At 38.9% G+C, this 11,997-nt stretch overlaps 1 pseudogene; it reads right to left on the bottom strand.

Annotated features, from left to right (window-relative positions):
* Positions 1 to 2,723: 2,723 nt before the first annotated feature.
* On the bottom strand, positions 2,724 to 2,842 carry LOC145396281 (5S ribosomal RNA; annotated as a pseudogene).
* Positions 2,843 to 11,997: the final 9,155 nt, after the last annotated feature.

Genomic DNA, 11,997 nt, shown 5'->3' with positions numbered 1-11,997 from the left:
CATATTCATTTGCCCGTGTGGTATGAATTCATAACTAAGTTTACATCACTGGTTAAAATAATTATCTCTATTTTGTACTGCTATATTTAGTGTATACTCATATGTAATTTCAGTATCATTAGGTTTGCTCATAGATATGTATTCTCCTTGCCTTCATATTCACCTAATAATGCCTCTTTGAAGGTGAAACGTCGACTAATGAATAACCTCGGTAACTTGGTGCATGGACATCCACCCGAAGCTAGAAAACTTGTCAGAAGAACTGAGGATGAAAGTCAGCGATCAAGTTTGCCAGGGATTATAAAGACTGGAATATTGATGAATGGAGGGTCAAGTTTGTCAGGGATTATAAAGACTGGAATGTTGATGAATGGAGGAAAGTTTTATGGAGTGACGGGTCCACTTCTTTGTGAGTGACACAAAAGGGAAGCGAGTGTGGCAGGGTAGGGGGTCAGATGCTTGTAACCCAAATTTCACTGCTAAGACTGTAAATTTCCCAGCGTCGCTTATGGTGAGGGGTGCTTTTGGGTATGGTGGTTTAGCGGACCTCATTATCCTACCCAAAGGTCAGACTGTGAATTCCCAAGTGTATCTCAAGCTCCTTGATGACAATCTGGCCAATTGTTTCGCTCAAACTGGTACCGAAATATTTCAGCAAGACGGCGCCCCTTGTAACACAGCGAAGAAGGTGAAAGAATGGTTTTTAAGTAGTGAAATAGAGATATCCATGATTGGCCACCCAATAGCCCTGATATATCACCTATTGAGAATCTTTGGGCGATTGTGAAAGGGAAATTAAGAAACAAAGACACTTCTACAGTTGCCAAACTTGAAACTGCCCTCGGTGAGGCGTGGAGGGAAATTCCGTCCGAAACTTGCCGGAAACTTACAGACATTGTTCCAGATCGTCTCAGAGAGGTTCGGCTTCGTAAAGGCTTCCCTATCAACAACAACAACATTGGTGAGCACCCACATCATTTTTCAGTGTATTTCAATATATATTTACGAGATTTTAGCAAGTTTGCTATGTGTCACGGTGAAATTTACATAGTTCTCAACTCGATCCGCGCCCACGGTATATATATATATATATATATATATATATATATATATATATATATATATATATCGTCTACCCTGTCTACTTGCTATTCTTCCTTGCAACATCCTTTTATTCTTTTCTTTCAGTTTCTTTTTCCAATGGCTCTACGTCGTCTTACACTTTACATTCTATTTTCTTCTTCAATATATCTTACCTTTACTTTACTATCTTCTTTGTTATAACTATGATTTTCTCCTTTATTTGATCATTTAAATATGGTATGCTTTGCCACTTTCAGATTCTCCCTTGCTCTATCCAAGAACATGAAGAAAGCAGGTAAGAGGAAGGAGTGATATTAACGCCATCATCGAATGCACGGAGAGACTGGTTGGGAGAGGGTGCATGTGAGGGGTGAGCTATACGGGGAGGTGGTTGATGTAACAGAGGGGGATCTGATGGTGGGTGGGTGTTTGTGAGGGGGTGAAGGAAGTGATGGGGAAGGGGTGGATGTAAGGCAGGGGGGACTATTGTGCACTGAGAGGGTATATGTGCTTGGGGAGAGGGTGTGTGCGAAGGATGGGTGTGGGGGACAGATGGAGAGTGTGTGTGTGAATGATGGGTGTTGGGAACATGAGGAGAGGATGTGTGTGAAGGATGGTGGGGGGGGAGGTCAATGAGCGAGGGATGGTTGTATGGATTTAGTGTTAGAGGAGGGACATGAGGGGTTGGGGAACTGATGGGGAAGGGGGCTGATATTAGTAGTCAGTTTGTAATTATTGATGGGAGGACTGGTGGGGGAAAGGATGATGTAAGGAGTGGGTGTGAGGGGTTTAGGGGACTGATGGGTAAGGAAGTATGGGCGAGGTGTTGGGGAGGGTTGTGGGTCATGTTCTTCCTCTTCTCTGAGCACAAATACCAAATGACTGATTGCCGGAAACAATGATTTAGCTCCGCTCTCTCTCTCTCTCTCTCTCACTTTCTCTCTCCGGATATATATATATATATATATATAGTTCACGGAGCTCTTGCCTCTCCTGACATTGAGAGGGCTCTCCCTACGTGCTAAGGGGTCTTTGTATGCAGCATGTGTTAGGAGTGTAATGCTGTATGGCAGTGAGACCTGGGCAGTGAAGGAGGAAGACATTCGCCGGCTCAGACGTACAGAAATGACAATGATCAGGTGGATGTGCAGTGCGTCCCTGCGTCCAAGGCCTGGAGGGGCTGGGTTTACAATGGAAGAGTTGAGAGGTAGGATGGGACTGGAGTGTATTGGTGTTGTGATGAGGAGAGGTAGATTGAGGTGGTTTGGACATGTGGAGAGGATGGGGGATGATAATTGGGTGAGGAAGGTGAGAAGTGTTAATATTGGGGGTGGGGTTATGAGGGGTAGACCGAGAATGACATGGGACGAGGTCATTAAGTGTGACCTTAGGGTTAAGGGACTGAACAGGGAGGCTGCAATGGATCGTGCAGCGTGGAGAGCCGCCATTAGGTGACCAAGGCCGACACATGTATGTTGGAGCCTTTAAAAACGAAACGAAACGAAATATATATATATATATATCCATCCATCCATTGCCAGACGCCATGTATCCCAAATGGGGTGGCCAACGGCTTAGAGTTAATTGTTTTACAGGGAGGGGCACTAATCCTCCACCAACCCCACTTTGACACGTAGGGATGCCAACAGCATCTGGTGTTCCCAGGCGGTCACCCATCCAAGTACTAACCAGACCCAACGTTGCTTAACTTCGCTGATCGGACGAGAAGAGGTGTACTCTACGTGGTATATATATATATATATATATATATATATATATATATATATATATATATATATATATATATATATATATATATATATATATATATATATATATATATATATATATATATATATATATATATATATAATTTCTGTCATTTGAGACTTGACCAAACTGACTATCAATTCTAAGCGCCTGGTATCACCATAATTAAACTGTCAAGACTAACTGGCTTTCTTTAATACTTCCCTGTACCCAATATCTAGTATACTGTAATATATATGCTTGGCCTGACTTACATTCCGGCTTACTCGCTTTTTCCCTCTCTTCTTCACTTTCCTTTTCACTCACACACAAAAGGAGTACAAAGGAAAGCAAGCAGAAACAGACCTGGTGGTCCATTCGCGCCTGTTTGTTGGCTAAAATGCTGTGGCTGTATCTGAGTCTGAGTTGAAGATAAGGATAGGAAAGCAAGGTTGTTTCCCCGTCCCCCGTCCACCCATTCCTCCAGCCTAAACAGGTAGAAAAAAAAAAAAAAAGATGGCCCACCATGAATCACACAATAACTGCCATGGAAATTTCATAGATAAAACTGAAAGGTGAAAGTATTTTCTGCACTCTATTAATATTTAAGGGAAATGTAAATTAATTTCAGAGTATGGTGTTGATGCTGCATTCACAATGATCTGAAGGAGAGAAAAACAACGTTCATTTTTTTTCTTTTTTGTGTAATTCAGCAATGAATGTGTAAGGTTCCTTACCCTTTCTCCTCCACACTGATTTTTTTTCATTTACTATCTCCTACTTGCTCATTGTCTTCCTTGATTTTGCATCTTTTTTCCTTTGCAGTTTTTGCATACATTCGGCTTACTTTCTTTCTCATTCTTTTCTTTATCCTCCTTCCTTGGTGTCTCCCTCACTTTTAACTCCTTGCGGCACATCGCCCTTAACAGTGGACAGAGATAGGCACTTTCGAATTTACTTAAAAGAACAGCTCCAAAGTTTGAATAAATGAGCTTTCCGGCTATAAGGGACAATGTGGGAAGAATAATAAGAGGTATATACTGTAAGTTTGTCAACTCATATACATAATTCATAAAACTTTTTCATAAATTTGAGGAAATATTCATCAGACCAAAATAAGACTATTACTCTGTGACGTTTTGGTGAGTATTTGTAATTTCGGAGATATTACACGTTTGAAGTTATCATCGATAGAAAATGTAAAAGTCTCCGGAGTGAAAACGAAACTCTCGTACCTAAACCAGGGCTGGAAGGCCAGGCCAACACGTGATATTGCGGTTAGAATAGTGGTTCTGAATCGCTCTACGAATTCGAATTTTCGTGCGTTCAATGCATTGTTATATATATTGTTATTATTATTATTTTATTATTTTTATTATTATTATTATTATTGTTGTTGTTGTTGTTGTTGTTGTTGTTGTTCTTCTTCTTCTCAGGCCTAGTAATAATGGTAGCAGTAGTAGAAGTAGGAGAAGGGGGAGTGCCACTACTATACTAATTCGACATGTATGCATTTATTTATATACTTCCTTACCTACTTAGAGTACTTAATGGTAGTAGTAGTAGTAGGAGAAGGAGGAGGAGGAGGAGGAAAGGAGGAGGAGGAGGAGGAGGAGGAGAAGGAGGAGGAGAAGGATGAGTAGGAGTAGTAGTAGTAGGAGTTGTAGTAGTAGTAGTAGTAGCAGTAACAGTAATAGTATTAGTATTAGTAGTACAGTAGTAGTAGTAGTTGTATTCTCAAAATACACGAGTCTCAGCATATATAAATGAAGGCAGGTAGTTTTTTATGTCGGTTACAGTTCGAACTATGAAACTCAGGTGTGTGCCTCAGGTTTTGGACATTATTGCCGAATGCTATGAAAATGTCTTAAAGCTTGGCAAATGTCTCATCGAGGCTATTTAAGGCTTACATTTGTACACCAAGGCTGTACAAGATAAATAGGGAGAAAAGGTAAAGATATTTAATGACAGACCAGCAATTAGTAAAAAACCAAATGGCAACAGTGCTCCTTTTATGGCTATTAACCACATAAATCGGACGAGTTCAGTATGGTAGTGGTGTTTAGGTATTTTACCCCGTATGTATTGAACACATGCAACTGAACCGAACGATATTAATGAAAAGGATCAATAAGTTGTGAGTACGAATAAGTGATACTTCTAAAGGCGTATCTGTTGTTCATTCCATTTCATTTATTTATGTGCTTCAAGCATAGTTACCACATAAGGTAGTTCGAATTATCGGATTGTCATAAAAGACTTTGTGGTTACTTGTAGTGGAGTTTTCTATATATTAGACTTGTGAACGAGCGGTTATTATACTAGAGTAGCTTCGTGAGTAGCTAATCTTCTTTCCCATTTGTCATGTAGTGACAGGAGAGGTAAAGAGTAGTATGGGACTATTTTTATTTGTCTTGGAAATATTAACAAGTCTCTCACACAGAGAGAAGTACAGAGTCCAGTCCCGCTAGCTATCTCTCTGTCTCGCTCTCTCTGTCTCTCTCTCAAGTTACCAAGCCCTTCTCCCTGCGACCTGTCTCTTCTAAGGCCTCTCTCCTTCTGCTCCTGCCTGTTCTGTGGCTAACCTCCTTCTGAGCTCTCTTTCCTAAATTCTGGTGAAACAGGAGACGTATCACGTGTGTTCCCTGTGGATGGAAAGTTCTACAAGCCTGTGTGTGAGTATGTGTGTATGTGTGTGTATGGTCACTAGGCGCTGTCGTGTGCCTATAAAGCATTCCTTGAGTTAAGAGTGTGTAAGCATGTTTAGCATTGCCCGATTCTCGCAGACACAATACCTTCTCATCATCTGACTCCCTGCTTCTATCTGTCTCTCTATCTATCTATTTATCTATCTATCTATTATGATTTGTAATTATAATATGGAGTCCTAACATATTGCTTGGTCACGCGAAAATGGCGTACCATCAACAGTTAATAGTCATAACATATTAATACATATTATATACACATTATAATGAACTTATAAGCTAATTAAGTGAAATACATAATATTGTAAAAGTAACATAATTGTATGAATATTGTATACATATAATATTTATATTAAATAGTGATTATTCAGTAATATTACATTTTAAACAAGTTGTATACATATTTGAATAAATGCATTAAAGTAAATTATTTAACTGTAATTCAGTATGTACTTGGGTTATTGTAGTGAAATGCATACATGTGTTGGCCTTATAACTGTAGTTACATTTTGTTAATGCAACTGTTACATAAGTGTCTTGGCCTTATAATTGTAGTTAAAGTTACATAAAAGTTACATCTTGTTAATGCAACTGTTAATTGGCAAAGTGTAACATAATGCAATCGTTTGTCGTTACATAATTGTTACATATCGTTTGTAGTTACATAATTGTAATAAGTGTAACATAATGCAATCGTTTGTCGTTACATAATTGTTACATATCGTTTGTAGTTACATAATTGTAGCAAGTGTAACATAATGCAATTGTTTGTCGTTACATAATTATAATATGGAGTTACATAATTGTTACATATTGTTTGTAGTTACATAATTGTAATAAGTGTAACATAATGCAATCGTTTATCGTTACATAATTGTTATAATTGCAGTCCTAACATATGAATCCGGTCATGCTGCGGTCGATGATAGTGATGATGTGTCATGCCACTTGCTTATGGAGACAACAATTTTCTTTTTTTGTTTGTAGTTTATGTGGTATTTTGGCATATGTAGTAACACTTACACTTACTTTCATTTGTTTGTTATGTGATCTTACTCTATTTCTCTCTTTTCTTTCTTACTTTTTCTTTTTTTCTTTTTTTTTTGTATGTATTGATTTTCTATAGTTTGTTTTTCTTCGCTTGTGTACGCTTTTTCCATGTTGTTCATGGTTGCATAATTACTGGCTAATTTCCTTGGGGTACTTTTTTAAAGTTTAGTTTATATTGCATAGATATTACTGAAAATGATATTATATAGCCCCATATTTTGTTATTTTATATAAAAAAATATATATACACACTATATACAGTATTAACTATATACACTGACTTGTTGTTCACTTGTACCTATCGTGGGTAATATGTGTGTCAGCACTGTGTGGAAATCATTGTCTTCACGATTGTGTTGAAGATGTTCACTCTTGCTAACGTCATTTGTGTTGGCCATTTTTTTTTTTTTTTATAGTTTACCTTGTAACTTAATTTATATGTTTCCACTAGGTAGTTTTAATTAATAAATGTTTAATACAGTTATTTTAATCGCTCACTGAGTAACTGTGATGGTATATTTTCTTTATTACTTTGTAGATATTATAATGTATAGCTGTATGTATGAAACACGTATTTTATGTAGGTATAAATGGTAACACTCGTTGGTAGTAAATAAATGTTATAATAAAGGAATGAATATATACAGTGTAGAATATTTATTGTTGGTGATTATTTAGTGTTTGAGTTATGCAGATAACTGAAGTAAGTATGTGTATTTATGCTGTAACTATACAGCACGTTTTATATGTTTGTGCAGAAGCTTATTGTCTATCACTGTGTATTGTATAAATGAAGTAACTATGTAACTCACTAATTTTTACCGTGGTGGGAATGGTGTGAGTGGTGGTGCAAGTGGTGAGTTGACTGACGTGGCGTCTTTTCAGCAAGCACGCATGATGACCTCAACTTCCCACACTGGTAGCTGTGGTGAGTGAATGAGTAGCGATGAGTAACTTGAGTGAAGATGAGTGAGTAAGATGAGTTATGAGTCGTGTCTCACTCTTCGTTTGTATGTTCCGTTTTTCTATGTCGATGTTTTCTCGGTCCTTTTCTCTAGTGATTTACTCGTTGTGGGATGAAGACTGCCGCTACTTGTAGGTGCGTGTAGAAGATTATACAGACGACGTAGAGAGGTTAATTGTAGTTGATTGTAGATGGTTGTAGTTCGCTGGTTCGTCGTAGAAGTTGCAAGATTGTATCAATATATTGTTAAACTACTTGCAAGGCGTCCTGTGACCTCCTCACCTCTGCATCAGCATGATGATCGGGGAGACGGAGGGGGCTGGTTGTAGAGAATACTGTCTTGAGCTGGTTGTAAGTTGTTGGTTGTGAGAGGTATTCTTGTTTTCAATCTTGATATTTTGTAGGAATTCACTGTTGATTCGTAGACGAGGTTCGTATACGTTCGCTGCTATAGTCTGACAGATCGAAACGTAGGGTTTTGGTGGAGTCACCCCCTCCCTGCACTGTTGCCACGTTTCCGAGCTGACCTCTCCATCAGCGATGACCTTGACACTGTTTCCCTCTTGTGATCTCCGTTTTTCTAATACCCCCTATACCCCTGCCACCAACACCCCCTATACCCCTACCCCCAACAACACCCCCATCAACAACACCCGCTATACCTCCACCACCAACACCTCCTATAAATATAGACCCCCACCATCAACACCTGTATAATAATTAGCCGTTGATAATTGCTATACTTTTATTGAGAGCATACATTCTACCCTATTGCTCAAACTCCCTAATCTTACAATCCCATCTGTCTTAATCCTTCCCACTGCCTTCGTTCCTAAATCCCTTAATTGATCTATTTTTAACCTAAGTGTCCCCACACCTTTTAAACCATTTACCTCTCTGTCACTATTCTCCACCATATGTATCAACTTGTATTATATTGTGTATAGAACTTTCATACTGTATGCTGTACTACTGTATAATGTATAAGAATACCCACTGTTTAGTGGAAATAAAGTTTTATTATTATTATTATTATTATTATTATTTCTCTCTCTCTCTCTCTCTCTCTCTCTCTCTCTCTCTCTCTCTCTCGCTAGATTTTGTTATGTGTCATCCATGGTTTTTTACTTCCATTTTTATGTATGGATTATAATTTTGACTTTATTTCCGCACCACCCTTGAGGTAAAAGTCACGGCGCGTTTTTTTTATAGAGGTTTCCCCAATAGGCCTAAATCCTGTAGGGGGTTGGTGACCTCCCACAGCGTACACACAAACACGTGTCGCGTGAGTGCTGCCACCCCAGAGCTGTTTGATATATTTATTTTAATTATGAAAGGATCGCCTCTTCCCACTTTTATCCCTTCAAATTTTCTTGCAATTATACTTGCTAAATTAATTAGCAATGTTAGAAGTGTTGGGGAAGTAAATAATAATTAGAATATTTTTAGAGCAACACTGCCAAATTTTTATGCCACGTTTCTCTATTATCGTATAATATAGTATGCAGAATAGTTTTATTCTTCCTTGATACATGTCAGCACTTTCATTACAGTTATATTAGTATGAGTTATGTTTATGTATCATTCCTACTACACAAACCACAGGCGTTATACATCGTAGGGTTAGGAAACATGGCAATAGTGTAGGGAGGGGGTGACTCCACCCAAACCCTATGTTACGAGGAGGAACACTATACCATAAATGTCATAAAGACTTTGTAGTTACTTGTAGTGGAGTTTTATATATATTAGACTTGTGGACGAGCGGTTGTTATACTGGAGTAGCTTCGTGAGTAGCTAATCTTCTTTCCCATTTGTCATGTAGTAACAGGAGAGGTAAAGAGTAGTATGGGACTATTTTTATTTGTCTTGGAAATATTAACAAGTCTCTCACACAAAGCGAAGTATAGAGTCCAGTCCCGCTAGCTATCTCTGTCTCTCTCTCAAGTTACCAAGCCCTTCTCCCTGCGACCTGTCTCTTCTAAGGCCTCTCTCCTTCTGCTCCTGCCTGTTCTGTGGCTAACCTCCTTCTGAGCTCTCTTTCCTAAATTCTGGTGAAACAGGAGACGTATCACGTGTGTTCCCTGTGGATGGAAAGTTCTACAAGCCTGTGTGTGAGTATGTGTGTATGTGTGTGTATGGTCACTAGGCGCTGTCGTGTGCCTATAAAGCATTCCTTGAGTTAAGAGTGTGTAAGCATGTTTAGCATTGCTCGATTCTCGCAGACACAATATCTTCTCATCATCTGACTCCCTGCTTCTATCTGTTTCTCTGTCTATCTATTTATCTATCTATCTATTATGATTTGTAATTATAATATGGAGTCCTAACAGGATGACATCAGCAAGCTTCATTGATAGGAAGAGCAAACACTTGACGGCTCACTCCACGACAGACCCTGGAGGAGTATGGATATGACGAATATGCAGATATGCACCTCACTCGGGGAGAAGCTATGGAAAATGCTGCTACTGCGATGCGACTATATAGTGAAGAAATATCCCAACCGTAGACTCCCATCACAACCAACATTTCTCGCTGTAGACCGGCAGTTAAGAGAAACAGGTTCATTTTATACCACGGAGTCCAGATAGAGGACGGCCACGGAATCACCACAGAGACAAAACAGAGGAACAGATTCTCAATGCCATCGAGGAAAATCCAAGCACAAGTACAAGGTGAATTGCTTCCCAGTATCATTTGCCACAATTATCCGTTTGAAGAACTTTAAAAATATAAATAATCTTCTTCCTTATCACCATCAAAAGATTCATGCATTGCATGAAGGAAATCAGGACAGATTAATGTTTTGTCGGTGGATGTTTCATCAGCAGGTAGAGTGTCCTTCATTTACGTCGAAAATACTCTTTACAGACGAAGCAAGCTTCACCAAAGACGGAAATGTGAACCTTCACAATACACACACTTGGGCAAGTGAAAATCTTCATGCAACAACTGTCAGAGAACACCAGGAAAAACTTTCAGTAAACATTTGGGCCGGCATAACTGGTGTACATCTCATTGGGCCACATGTTCTACCTCAGCGTCTTACAGGGGAGGCTTGTGCAAGATTCCTTCAAGAAGATGTACCACTACAACTCGAAGACGTCCCCGTCACGACCAGGCAACAAATGTGGTACATGCACGATGATGCTCCAGCACATTTTGCCCGTGTGACAAGAGATTATCTGGATGATGCGTAACCCAACAGGTGGATTGGGCGTTGTGGCCCTGTTTCATGGCCACCGCGGTCGCCTGATTTAAATCCACTTGATTATTACTTGTGGGGACACATGAAGAGCAAAGTGTACGTTACTGAGGTCCATGCTCGTGAGGAACTGTGGAATCGCATTCAAGAGGCAGCTGCAACAATTAGCAACAACCCAGGAGTGCTTAAGGGTGTACGACAATCATTAATACGTCGTGCAGAAGCTTGCATCAGTGAAGTCAGAGGGAACTTTAAACATCTGCTCTGAGTAATACCAGTAATCTAGCTGTAAATGAAGTATGATTAAAAATGTAACATTCCGTTTGCTCCTCATTTTTTAAAGATAAAATAAAGTAAAAATAACTACTATTACAAAAGAGGAAAAAATCATAACAGAACAGTAAAAACAACAACAACAATAACAACATAATAATTATTATAACAAAAAATACAAAATACATAAAAATTAAATAACTGCTCACCCAGTAGTAGAAATATTTTTCCTCCTCCTCCTCCTCCTCCTACTATTATTATTACAGTTAACAATGCATTGAACGTTCGAAAATTCGAATTCGTAGAGCGATTCAGAACCACTATTCTACCCGCAATATCACGTGTTGGCTTGGCTTCCTGCCCTGCTTTAGGTACTAGAGTTTCGTTTTCACTCCGGAGACTTTTAAATTTTCTATCTATCGATTACTTCAAACGTGTAATATCTCCGAAATTACAAATACTCACCAAAAACATCACACAGTAATATAGTCTCATTTTTGTCTGATGATTATGTCCTCAAATTTATGAAAACGTTTCATGAATCACCCTGTATATAAAAAAAGAAAAAGAATCTACATCGAACTAATATTGTGGAGGAAGCAGCCTGAATCTCCTGATAATTATAAAGCCAGTTTTCACACTATACGAATCTTGCCTGATATGAGAACTAGACCATGTCGACAAGGAAAAAGTATAGCGCACATCACGTGAGTCTGGAACATTATAAAGGAATGAAAGCACCCTACTACAATGCCAGAGCCAGTCACTGGGTAAGTAGTGCAGAAGGAAAAGAGCATAAAGTGTATATTTTAACGGTAAAGCTATGTGTGGGCGGCGGAGGGCGAATGCTATGAATCCTTGCAGTAAAGTTCTAACCTCATCAGCCCATGCTATAAAGGCTTAATTTCCATCTTATGTCTTACCATCTGTCTCTTTCATGTTTCTCAGTCTGTCGTTCCTTC

The sequence above is a fragment of the Coenobita brevimanus genome, chromosome 35 (assembly GCF_032717465.1).
Source record: "Coenobita brevimanus isolate Jiangsu-jjx chromosome 35, ASM3271746v2, whole genome shotgun sequence".
NCBI classification, from domain to species: Eukaryota; Metazoa; Arthropoda; class Malacostraca; order Decapoda; family Coenobitidae; genus Coenobita; species Coenobita brevimanus.
Note: the sequence above shows the minus strand (reverse complement) of the source record. Positions and strands in the feature narration are given on the sequence as shown.